Source organism: Mus caroli, unplaced genomic scaffold, assembly GCF_978045245.1.
Source record: "Mus caroli unplaced genomic scaffold, Mus_caroli_1 scaffold_15, whole genome shotgun sequence".
NCBI lineage: Eukaryota > Metazoa > Chordata > Mammalia > Rodentia > Muridae > Mus > Mus caroli.
In genome coordinates, this window is record NW_028227270.1 from 101,649,354 (window position 1) to 101,662,057 (window position 12,704).

A 12,704-nucleotide genomic window follows, 5' to 3' on the forward strand; every position below is an offset into this window, starting at 1 on the left:
CTTGATGATCCCAGCAGCTGTCCCCCTTCACCCTTTCCTCCTTTCCTTCATTTCTTTTGTACCACCTTCCAAATTTGCCCAAGCAGTAGACTGTAAGGCTGAATGAAAGCCAGTGAGGAACTTGCTCTGTGCCAGGGATAAAAGATGGAGACGACCTTTGCCCTGTGTGCTACTTGCTAGACCAGTTTGGGTCATGGTGCATAACTTTTTACAAAACTAAATTTTCCTGCTTGATACTTTTATTTTGTTCAAGCTGTTTGTGCAGCAGTAAGAATTGCTTCTCTCACAAGTAAATGACAATGAAGTTATAGTCAGAGACTTCAATAATCTGCTTCTAGTAATGAATAGAACAGTGAGATACCAATAGGCAATGTACAACTTGAACAACATTTACATATCAGCTACACATAGATATACACAAGAGTACAACCCACCACCAAAAGAGTATTCATTATCCTCAGTAGCATATTTAACAGCCTCCAGCATAAACCTTGTGCCAGGCCTTAAAGCAGACCTAAACAAATTAAGATTTGCGTCCTATAGAGTAATAGTTACAACTATGTGTTGGCTAGTTGTATGTCAGTCAACTTGACATACACTAGTCACTAGGCAAGAAGGAACGTTAATTGAGAAAATACCCACATCAGATTGGCCTGTGGGCAAGCCTGTGCTGCACTTTCTTAATTAGTGAGTGATGTGGGAGGGGCAGCCCATTATGGGTGGAGCCATCCCAAAGCAGGTGATACTGGGGTATTTTAGAAAGCAGGCTGAGCAAGTCAGTGAATAGAATTTCTCTATAGCCTCTGTTTCAGTTCCTATTTCCAGGTTCGTGCCTTGAGTTCTTGACCCCCACCCCCGACTTTTGTTGATGATGAATTATAGTTGTAAACAGAAAGAAACCATTTCTCCCCAGGTGGTTTTGGTCATAATGTATTAGCACAGCAATAAAAACCCAAAGAAAAACCACAGTAGTATGGGATTAGAACACAGTAGCAGGAGACCTGGATGCTTCCTAAAAACTTAGAAATTAAACAAGTCTTAACAAGGCCAGTTCAAAGAAGGAATCTAAGGGAACATTTGATTACACTACAGAAAGTGAAAATACAGTGAACCAAAATGTACTAGCTGCAGGGAAAGAGGAATGAAGGAATGGTAAAGGTGTGAATATTTTCATTAAAAAGCACATCTCAAACCAACAATCTAACTTTAAATCTCAGTAAACGAGGACAGTAACTTAAGTCAAAATTTGCAGAGGAAGAATGCAATAAACATTAGAGAATAAATAAATTAAATTTTGTAATTGAAAACCATATAGAGGCCAACAAAATTAAGACTAACAAGATAGACAAAATTTTGGCTAAAATATGAAAAAAAACCCCAGAAAATTCTAAAATAAAATCAGATGAAAGTGGAAATACTATGACTGATGTAACATAATGAAAAGGATTCTAAGGGTGGAGAGTTAGAGTGTTTTGGTTGGGTGGGAGTATGATTTTTTTTTTTTTTTTTTTTTTTTTTTTTTTTTTTTTTGCTTTGGATTGGTTTGGCTTTGCTCTTACAGTTACAGAGGACCTAGCTTCTGCTCCCATCACCCACACGGTAGTTCACAACCATCTGTAACTCCAGTTGCTGATGACCCACAACCTCTTCTGACCTACTTTCTCAGGCACTGAGCACGCGTGATGTACAGAGATATACATGAAGCCCTACTCCCTACACATTAAAGTAAAAAATATTCTAAGAGATTAAATAATTATACAACAAATTGGATAACCTAGAATTTGGATACATTTCAAAACCATACAATCTATAAAGATTAAAACATGTGCAACTGAAAATTCTTAAAATATCTGTAACCAGGAATTAAAAATATCTCCCCACAAGTCTATGGCAGATGGGTTTCCCACAGAATCTTATAGTGCTTTTAAAAGAGAATTAACATCAATGCTACGAAGGACTTCCAACATACATACTGAAGGAAAGGGAGGACTTCCAAAGTCAGCCCAGGACACCAGAGATTACCTTGAATCTAACACCAAATATCAAGTCAGTGTCAAACTACAACTAGTGTCATACATTTCTATACATTCACAAGGGAAATTTTATTTGAAAATATTAAGATAATCATAATATACTACATCAAAAATAGTAAAATTGGGCTGAGAATATAGCCTACTAATAGAATACTTGCCTAACATATATGTAAGGCCATAGATTCTAATCCCAGCATCACAAAATATAAAATAAAATAAGTAGGTATCAACAACGTGGCTCAAAAGGTAAAGACCCTTGCCTGTAAGGCTCATCACCTGGCTTTAGTCCCTGAGATCCACATGGTGGAACAAGAAAAATCAATAGCTTATATAAATCATCCCCCAATCTCCACACTCATGAGTGTGAGAACACACAAAATAAATAAATTTAATAAAAATAAAATAAGTCAGAATAAAATTAATGAGAGCAAAGAAAGGCTTGTAAACTTCAAACTACAACATCCTGATAAAATTGATAATTTATAAGGACAAGGAAATGAAGGACCATTCTGTGAGCATGCACTGAGGGACGGGATTATCACTGGACCCACAGTCCTTAGTGGGGATCTCAGATTCAGCACAATCCTCATAAAATGTCAATGACACTTCTTTTTCAGAACTATGTAAAGCAACCCTAAAACTCATATGAAGTAGCAAGATACCATAAACAGCTCACATTTTGCTAAAAAAACCAAACCAACAAATAAACAGAATTAAAAGAGCTGACTGAAACATAACAAAGCTAGAATAATCAAAACCAATAGTGCAGAAAGAGAGGTAGTTGGATCAATAGAATAGTAAAGATCTGAGGAAAAAAAAGACAACTATGAGGTTGGTGTTCCAAGATCATGGACAAAAGCAACAAAGTACACAAAGAAATGGTTGCACGGATTAAGGTGTAGTGGGAAAATCTGATAGCAGCATGCAAAACAGTAGACATGCAAGATATGATATGTATTAAAACTAGCAACAGATTAAAAATAGAAATATTCCGCCTAAATCTGGCATAGGTACAAATTTTATGATACTGAATTTTGTAATTTTTATTTTCTTCTATAAAAAAATCATAGGAAATAAAAGCAAAAGGTTAGGCCTTTTAAATTTGCATATCAAAGGAAAATACTAACAGGGTGAATACATATACTTCAATAGAGAAAATATTTGCAAATCATATGCCTTACTAGGATCTAGTGCCAAAATACACAAAGAATTCCTACAACTCAGCAAAGAACAAAAAACAAAAGCACCTCAATGTGGTTGGACTACATTGACTTCAACACTGACAACAGCTGTGAGCCAGATATTCTAGAAACTATGCTTTCTTCATTGTTTTTGTTTTTGTTTCTTTCTTTCTTCTATGACAAAGGTGCTGGGTGGAGGAGAGGTTGTGAGTGGAGGGGGAGTAAAAGAGGGAGGGATACTCCTCTAATCTCCTTTCCCCTAAACTTCTTCTTTTCCTTTGTCAATTAGCCTTTATTGTGTCCATTTTGTTTTGTTTTATTGAAGATCCCTCACTGACCCTACTTCCATGAATGACCAAGATCAAGGCGGGGGGCACCCAGCTGCCATAGGGAGGGTCATTTCCACATCTCATCTACACACAGAACTAAATGGACAAGCAGAATCACTGTTGTGGTTAGATGTTGGCAGCCTAGGATGGGGAGGGATGTAAGGATGTTGTTAGAAAGTTACAGGCTCTTCCTAAACTGAGTGCCTGTAGAGGGACTTGGTCCGCTTCCACCCAAGAGGAATCAGAAGATCAAAATCAGTTTGGGAAAGCCAGAACTGGCAGGAAAGGGGGAGCCTGCAATCCCCATGGGAAGGTCTGGGGCTGCTAGATAGTCCAGGCTAGAGGCTGTTGCCAAAGGCTTGTCCTCCAGAAAGCAAGAGCTGTTACTAGTTTTTCAGCCAGGGTGCAGCGGTTCTGGGTAGCCATTCTACGGTAGCAGTTAGATTCCAATTCATGCTTGATTCCTGTTAGCTTTGTCTTGATGACATCCTTGGAATTGGCATAGATCATTTTGCTCTTAAAGGGTACATTCCCAAGGGTCCAGAAGATGAATACCAGGTCCTCCTTCTTGTTCTCCTTGGTTGTGTAGGTTGCATCTTAGACAGCTTAGTGGCAGTCCTTGTCTGGCAGCATCTTCATAAAAGTGGTGCAGGGGACATCCACAGTTTGCCCTGCATCTCCTACCGGGAACTGCTTGCCCTCACTCAGGCAAAAGAAAACTCACTGCCTTTTTGAATTTCTTCACTTCCGTGTCATTGAATACCTTGATGACACCATTAGAGAGAGTCACACCAGAGACCATGTTTCAGAGGCAAAAGGGAGACTAAGCGAGCTACGGAAGAATTGAGCAGCCACAGCTGGTCTAGGTTCTGACTTATCACTAAACTTCTAAACAGACTGTCTTTATACACACACACACACACACACACACACACACACTCTAAACAAACTAACAAATAAAAACCTCAGAAACTCTGCCAGCCCCTATTTAACAAAAAGCGAGGTTCACCAACAAGTGCTGAGCACTTATTGGTGCCTGCTGTATGATTGATTTATCTGCTTTCCAACGAGCGTTATGAAGGACATAATTTTATGGAGAAACTTTCCACCAACATAGGGCTATCAAAAATCAGGAATTACTAACTTAAATTTACATTTACTTAAATTCTGTCACCACAGCAAGCTTACAATAAAACTAGAAATTCTCAATGAGAGAAAAAAGCAATGAGGATAATTTTCTTTGAAAACAACCATGACAATGGTAAAGGTTTCCTGGATATGCCACCATTATTTTGGCCCTTCCTCATACATTACCACGAGAACCTTCAGAAGATTTTTCCTGCCAAAATAAACATTGTGTGAAGACTTTATAAGAATAGCTGGGAAGAAGAGCCCGTGACCTCTAGGTGACTCCTTGGTACTTTGCAATGCAAAGGCCTAATTTGACATGTGGAATTGGTGGTCTAACCAACTTTGGCTAGCAGTGGGTCCACATGTAAGGGAGAGACAGTGGCTCCTGACCTAGGTCACCAGCTCAGTCTCATGCATAGTGAGTCATGGTGGCAGAAGGGGGCCTCCTTCCTGGCCGTCTTGACTCACTCAGTGGAGCAGGAGTGAATTCTCACTGGAGTTGTGGTCCTGAGCTACAAGAGAGACCACATTGAGCTAAACGGTTTCACCAAAATGCAACTGGATCCCTCATGTTTGGAGGGAACAGGATGGAAATGACCAAATTCACTGATTACTGGGGTTGGCAAAGTTCTACCAAGTCCTAACATTAGCTATGGACTCATAAATCATATTTTCTTTGTGTTTTCAACTTCTTAGAGATAATTTGCTGCATCCGAATCAGACTTTTCAATGAGCTTTATAGGGTGTTCCATCCTATTCACTATAATAAATAAATTAGCATTCAAAGTCCACTCAGAGTAGACCCAAATGTCTCAGTTTGTTTTAGAATCCATTGTCTGATAGCATGGATTCTCCGCCTCCCAATGTCCTTTCATGGTCACATTCTTTCCAGGAGTGTCATTTTCTTTCTTTTTATTTTCCTTCCTTCCTTCCTTCCTTCCTTCCTTCCTTCCTTCCTTCCTTCCTTCCTTCCTTCCTTCCTTCCTTCCTTCCTTCCTTCCTTCTTTCCTTCCTTCTTTCCTTCCTTCCTTCCTTCCTTCCTTCCTTCCTTCCTTCCTTCCTTCCTTCCTTCCTTCCTTCCTCCCTCCCTCCCTCCCTCCCTTCCTCTTTCTCTCCCTTCCTTCCTTCTTTCCTTTCTTTCTTTTTTAAGTTGAAATTAGCAATCCTCATTTTAAACATTATTTATATGAAGAACATAATTTTTGTGGAAACTAAGTTGTAATTAAGTAAGTAAGTTGCCTTTGTAGTTTGTCTATTACTTCAAAATTGAAGGGTTGTTCTTCTAGACAAACTCCTAAAACTATCTTAATTGCAAATTAATAGAAGAAAGGCATGGAAAATGCTGGAACAAACCCTTCTTTTCTTCCTTCCCTCATCAGATCATCCACGGCAAGCACTCTCAGAATTGGACTGATTTTTTAAACATGTGACACCATGTGCCATTTACCGATTTCTCTAACACATGGGTTTCCATGCTCCATTCAATCAAGGCTGCCCTCAAGGATTCACTGACTCTTTTCATGGACTTTCTGATAATGCTTGTCTTTCTCCATTTTCTACTTGTTTTCTTATGCTTCAAATCAAAGGCTAAGGCTATTGCTACCGACTTTACTCTTGGTCTCCTTAAGTAAATATTTGTCGACTATGTCACTGTTCCTACCTTTGTATTCTCATCCATTTTGCTCTTATCTGACTTGTTCTGAGTTAAAGTCCACCTCACTCCATCCCTCAAGGCACTGTTTTCCCATGTCATCTGTGGTTACTCAACACAGTCTTCACCGATTTAAGTCCATATTCTCTCGGCTTCTTGATGTCTTACACTTCTGTCTGTTCTTCAGATGGTGATGTTTCCTAGGACTCTGCCTGGGTTCTCACTTCCTGATTTCTTCATTCTCCCTGGATGAAAATGATCTGTGCTGTGTGAATGAGACATAGTCTTTCTCAGCAATATGTGATCTTATCTTCGGGAAGTATGGTGCTAGACAGTCATGATCACCAACACAACCTTGAACTAGGGGCTTACAAGTTCACTTTCACTGTCTCCAAGTCAAGAAGAATAAGAAAACATGGACAAGAATAAATAAGTAAATAGTCCTTTATAGTAAATATATATAATGGTACATAATAAAATGCTTATTTCTATATTTGCTTTTATGGGTTTTATGACTTTAGCTGTTATAATTGTCATTTTTCCCCATTCTGAGTTAATAATTGTTAATAATAACGTGAAATGGAGTAGAGGTCCAACTTCCTTGTGCATATGCGTACCCAGTTTCCTTAGCACAAATTGTGGAAGAAAGTTTTTGCTCAGTTGTCCCTTATATTATTTAACTTTAAGAAAATGTAAGAAGTCCTTGAAATAATGAAGTTATAAAAGACAAAGGCAATCTTAGCTTACCATCTCAGAGTCTTTGGTCCAGAGACATTGAATCTGCTGCTTTGAGCATGTAGGCACTTCTTGGTAAGAGTGCATGGCTGAGCAAACTGCTTGCTTTGTAACACAACATGAAAAACCTGCTAACTTTGCCTAAACTCAGTAATCCTGTCTTTGCTCCTTTAGTGGATGTCCCTTTCATGTGCAATTTAAACTTCACATGAATGTATTTGCATAATTCAGTGTCTGTTTCGGGGAGAATGCAGATATTGGCAGCTGGGAGTCAAGGTCCTAGGTTCAGCTTGACTTCAGAAAAAAAGGGAGAAAAACTCCATTCTGGAGAGAAAACTTCTAGTTATCAGGGGTATTTCCCACAGGTTGTTTCACTGTAGCTTATGTCTATTAAAAGAGTCCACACCCCTGATCCATTCCTCTTCTTGAGATGGACAGTTGAGACAGAAATGTCCCTTCTATTTTCCTTTGGGCCATTCTTAAACAAATTTATTTCCTTCTACTAAGGTTTACTGTTTAACAAGTAAATGTATTTATTTGTTAGTATTGTGTGCATTTGTATGTGCATGAAGTGTCTATATGTGTGTGAGTGCTAGTGTGGCTGCTCTTATTCCACAGTTTTCTATATGGATAGTGGTCAGAAGACAATTTGGGGGAGTTGTTCATTTTCTTCCACTGTGGGTTCTGGGATTGAGCTCAGGTCCCCAGGCTTGCAAGGCAAGCACTTTTACCTGCCACACCATCATGCTACTCAGGTTCTTACGTTTGCAGTGCAGCACTAAGCAATGTAAACTTAGATAAGGGAATGATTTGGGACATTACCAGAGCCAGAGAATCAGTCCAGACCCTTTAAGCAGGGAAGGCCCTCTCATTTTCTCTGGGTAGCCATTTTCTACCAGTGACTGCTTAGGAAGAGAATGTTTACAGGGACATTCTAGCAATTGCTTGGAGCCATGTGCCACAGGGTTTCCCCTTCTTTCCTATTCATCACATTGGCTGACTCTAAACACTTTCTGATCTAAAGTTCCCTGAAAAGAGATGCTCCTATGGTAGCATCCTAAAGGCTGTTGACTATTCAGAGCTTCAGTTACTTAGGAGAGGTTCTAATGTTGCAGGTCCAGAACTAAGCTACAAATAATCTTAGGTTATCATGTCCCTTTGAGTAGCCCACAAAATTTATTGTCTATCTCTCTGTGTGACCAAATGAACTTGTAATTCTTAGATATATTCTTCAGATGTATGAACAAGACTCCTAGTGTCCACCAATCCCAGAGCTAACAGTGTTATCAATCAGCATCTGTAGATGCAATACAATTTCTACCTCTTGCTATAAATTGCTTACCCGATATCAACCAATGTATTTAAAAACTAGGTTGACTTTTGATTTTCTCTTGCTACTATAAAACAACCCTCATGAAACTGTTATTATATCTGAAGAGGAAATTTGGTGTAATCTAAATCTGTGTTCCCATACCCTGGCCATTCATATTTAGATCCAGAATAGGCTATTTCTTATCTCTTTTGTTGGAAGAGCTGTGTTTTCAGGCTGACAACTTTATTGGTGGGGCAGAATGATTTTAGCTTTCTCTGAGTTTCTGTTTGTTATGGTTTGTTTTTGTGGTGTGTGTGTGTGTGTGATGTGTGCATAAGCATGCACAAATATGTATTTGTTTTGGATTTTGAGAAGCTGTTAGAGTTAAGTAAAACTTGCAGTAGATAACAGGAACCTTCAATCTCAGAGTTTGAGCTAAATAACCTTTTGAACCTTGCTTAAATTGCTTTGCAGTATCAATTAGTACAAGGTAAACAGTCTCAAATGGTTTGGAGCTCAGACAGCAGTACAAGCTGTGAGTATTGATCCATATTAGGTAAGATTTTGAGGGCTACACTTTTCGGGAGGTTTATGGAAACATTCTGTTGATTGGGTTTGACAGTTTGCATACTTCTCTTTTATCTCTAGAATGTGGGCGAGGCATCTTAGTTTGAAGTCCAGCTAGGGGTCCTCTGAAATGCAAATGAGGCAACTAGTCAGGTTATAGCTCTAGCTCTAGAACTAAGGAGGTGATAACACCATTGTAGCACTGCACAGTCCACAGACAAAGAAGACTCTGCTGACAATGATTCTCTGGCCATTCTTTAAGTTACCAAACCAGTATGCGATGAGGATTACTGTGCTTTTGTAAGAGTTATTAAATATGGTGAAATTCCGTATATACAGCGCCTATATTACTGTGTGATAGAGACGCCAAGAAAGGAGTGCTGGATTTTGTTTTGTTCCATGACAGCAAAACTCAAGAGAAAACAGAGAGTGAAAATAAAAACTGGCTTTTAGTCTTCTAAAACTTCTCTCAGTTAGAGTCAAAGCCACAGAACTACTGAGAAAGGGCCAAGCATGGGCTCCTCCTCAACCTGACAGGGCAGCCATCTTGACAAGGGGACATCCCAATATGGTGCAGCACAATACGCTTAGCCGTGTAGCAATCGCTTCTGAGGGAAAACTTTCTATCTTGAAGGGAGGCCCTTTAAAACACAGAATATTCTACAGGCAGATGAAAGACTCTATTCTACAGGGAAACTTCTCAAGCTTAGAGAGTAAATAATTCAGAGGCTTCAGGAAGTCCTTTCAACTGACCAGATTCACTAGTTCCCTCCATCCCTAAACGCATATAAATAGGAAGGACAGACACTCTCAGACCAGCGAAGCTGCCCAGAAGACTCACAGGCAAGCTGAGCCAATTAAGACATAGAGCCCAGCCAAGCTTCTTCGAAGAGTGAGAGACCATCTTAGCTGTATGGAAGAGGTGCAGACCCACTAAGCTACCTGGCAGAGATACTCCCCAACTGATTAAGTTGCCTGCAGGATAATGCAGTATGCTACCAATTTTGAGCTTTCCTGAGCTGTCACTCAAGCTGGCATGGGTTTTTGGTGGTCAAGGTGTCATGGAGTCATTTCTACCCCTGTAAGGAACCCCTTGCCATATTTCTATTGTTAACCCCAATAAAAGTCATTGGTTTATTGTCTTAGTTACAGAAAGCTTAAAAAGGAAACCATTTCATTGGGCCTTGCTTACAGGATCAGAGGTTTAGCCCATTATAATTATGACATGAAGCATAGATAGCAGCACGTGGTCAGACAAGGTGCTGGGAAAGGAGCCTAGATTTCTACAGCTGGATCAGCAGGCTGTAGGAAGAAAGAGTGTCACTGGGCTTGGCTTGACCAATTAAAACCTCAAAGCCTACTCTCAGTATCATACTTCATTCAACAAGGCCACACCTACTCCAGTGTCCTTTGAGCCTATGGGGGGCATTTTCTTCTCTTTTTATTTTTTCTTTTTCTTTTTATTTTTCCGAGACAGGGTTTCTCTATATATCCCTGGCTTTCCTGGAACTCACTTTGTAGACCAGGCTGGCCTGGAACTCAGAAATCTGCCTTCCACTGCCTCCCGAGTGCTGGGATTAAAGGTGTGTGCCACCACACCCGGCTTTTCTTTTTTTTATAAATATACACATTTATTTTCTTTCCCCCTTTCTTATTAGATATTTTATTTACATTTCAAATGCTATCCCCTTGCCTAGTTTCCCCTCTAAAAATCCCCTATCCTCCCCCCTCCCCTTGCTCCCTAACCCACCCACTCTCATTCCCAGTCCTGGCATTCCCCTATACTGGGGCATAGAACCTTCACAGGACCTAGGGCCTCTCCTTCCATTGATGATCAGCTAAGCCATCCTCAGCTACATATACAGCTAGAGCCACATGTCCCACCATGTGTTTTCTTTGATTGGTGGTTTAGTTCCAAGGAGCTCTGGGGTTACTGGTTAGTTCATATGGTTGTTCCTCCTATGGGGCTTCAGACCCCTTCAGCTCCTTAGGTACTTTCTCTAGATCCTTCATTGGGGACCTTGTGTTCCATCCAATGGATGACTGTGATCATCCATTTCTGTATTTGCCAGGCACTGGCAGAGGCCCTCAGGAGACAGCTATATCAGGCTCCTGTCAGCAGGCTCTTGTTGGCATTTGCCATAGTGTCTGTATTTGGTGGTTGTTTTTTTTATGGAATGGATCCCCAAGTGGGGAAGTCTCTGGATGGTCATTCCTTCAGTCTCTGCTCCAAACTTTGACTCTGTAACTCCTTCCATTGGTATTCTGTTTCCCCTTCTAAGAGGGATTCTGAGCTTCTGGGTTAATATCCACTTATTAGTGAGTGCATATCATGTGTGTTCTTTTGTGATTGGGTTACCTCACTCAAGATAATATCCTCCAGATCCATCCATTTGTCTAAGAATTTCATAAAGTCATTGTTTTTAATAGCTGAGTAGTACTCTATTGTGTAAATGTATCACATTTTCTGTATCCATTCCTCTGTTGAGGGACATCTGGGTTGTATCCAGCTTCAAGTTATTATAAATAGGGCTGCTATGAACATAGTGGCATTTTCATTCAAACACCACATCCACCAAGCTGGATTCTGGCAATGCCCTTATTTTGGTATATTGCAGTTCCTATCTTCAGTGAGTAGACATTTGCTTATGTTTCCATAGGAACAGTCTCACACAATAGTATAGAATCAGATGTTTGATTTCAGATGGCCAACTGGCAGAGCACACAGACACTTGGTGCTATTAAAGAGAAAGTAAACAGTTCCAGCTTTACTATTGTTTAATCTTCAATAGCCTTTCAAGTTGTTGATTGCATGTATTGTGAGCCTATAGTTCACTTCCCTAAGCAACTGCACCTAGAGTCACACTTGGCTAGCCAGCCTTAAACCAGTCTCAGCAAGTGATATACGAGGAGTATTTTAAGGATAGCAAAGGGGAAGGGTAACTTACTTGGGACAGTCTCTTACAGTGTTTGCACTTTATCTGTGTTGACTTTATTGGGATAGAAAGGATGCTGGATAATTGTGGAGAGCCGTGCCATGAGCAATCGCCATTATAAGATGGCGCTGGCTTCCGCTGTGCCTAACTAGTAAACAAGCCTTGTGCGCAAGTGCGAGAGTGAACTCACGCCTAGTCACTGCCCATCTCGGGGCGTAATAATGAGATGATGGGCAAGCAACAAATCAGGAGCTGACACGCCACATCAGGTGCTGAAATGCCACGCTGAGGGCTATATAAGCAGCACCATTTTCCAGGGTCAGGGTCTTCCCTCCTTAAGAAGCAATAAAGCTTGCTGCAGAAGAATCTGGTTGTCTGAGTGTGTTCTTGCTGGCGAGAACGATAGCTTGGGACAAGTGGCGCCAAGAAACCCGGGAACTTCATACCATCACTGGTACAAGGGAGATCCCCCGTCAGCAGGGCCGATTCAGAACTGCAGGACACGTAGGGCTTTGTAAGGTATGTTCGGTCTTGAAATTTCTCCAGTGTTAGAGGCCTTTTTGTATGTTTTCACGGGGCTCGTTCTTTTACTTTTGGTTTCATTTTGCTTCCACCACTGGAACTGCTGACTGGTTCTCAGTCGCCGGCAGGCACGGTTAGATAACAGCGAGCAGTATGGGAACCCCCCACTCCGTAGTGACCGCCTTACAGTCGGTCTTGAGACAGTGTGGCCTAAAAATCGCCATTAAGACTATAGAGGGCTTTGTTAAAGAGATAGATCAAGTAGCGCCATGGTATGCGTGCTCAGGGTCATTAACTATCGCCTCTT

General features: G+C 40.6%; 1 pseudogene; it reads right to left on the bottom strand.

The window, feature by feature from the left end:
* Window positions 1-3,867: 3,867 nt before the first annotated feature.
* On the bottom strand, window positions 3,868-4,345 carry LOC110308458 (cofilin-1 pseudogene; annotated as a pseudogene).
* Between the last annotated feature and the right edge of the window lie 8,359 nt (window positions 4,346-12,704).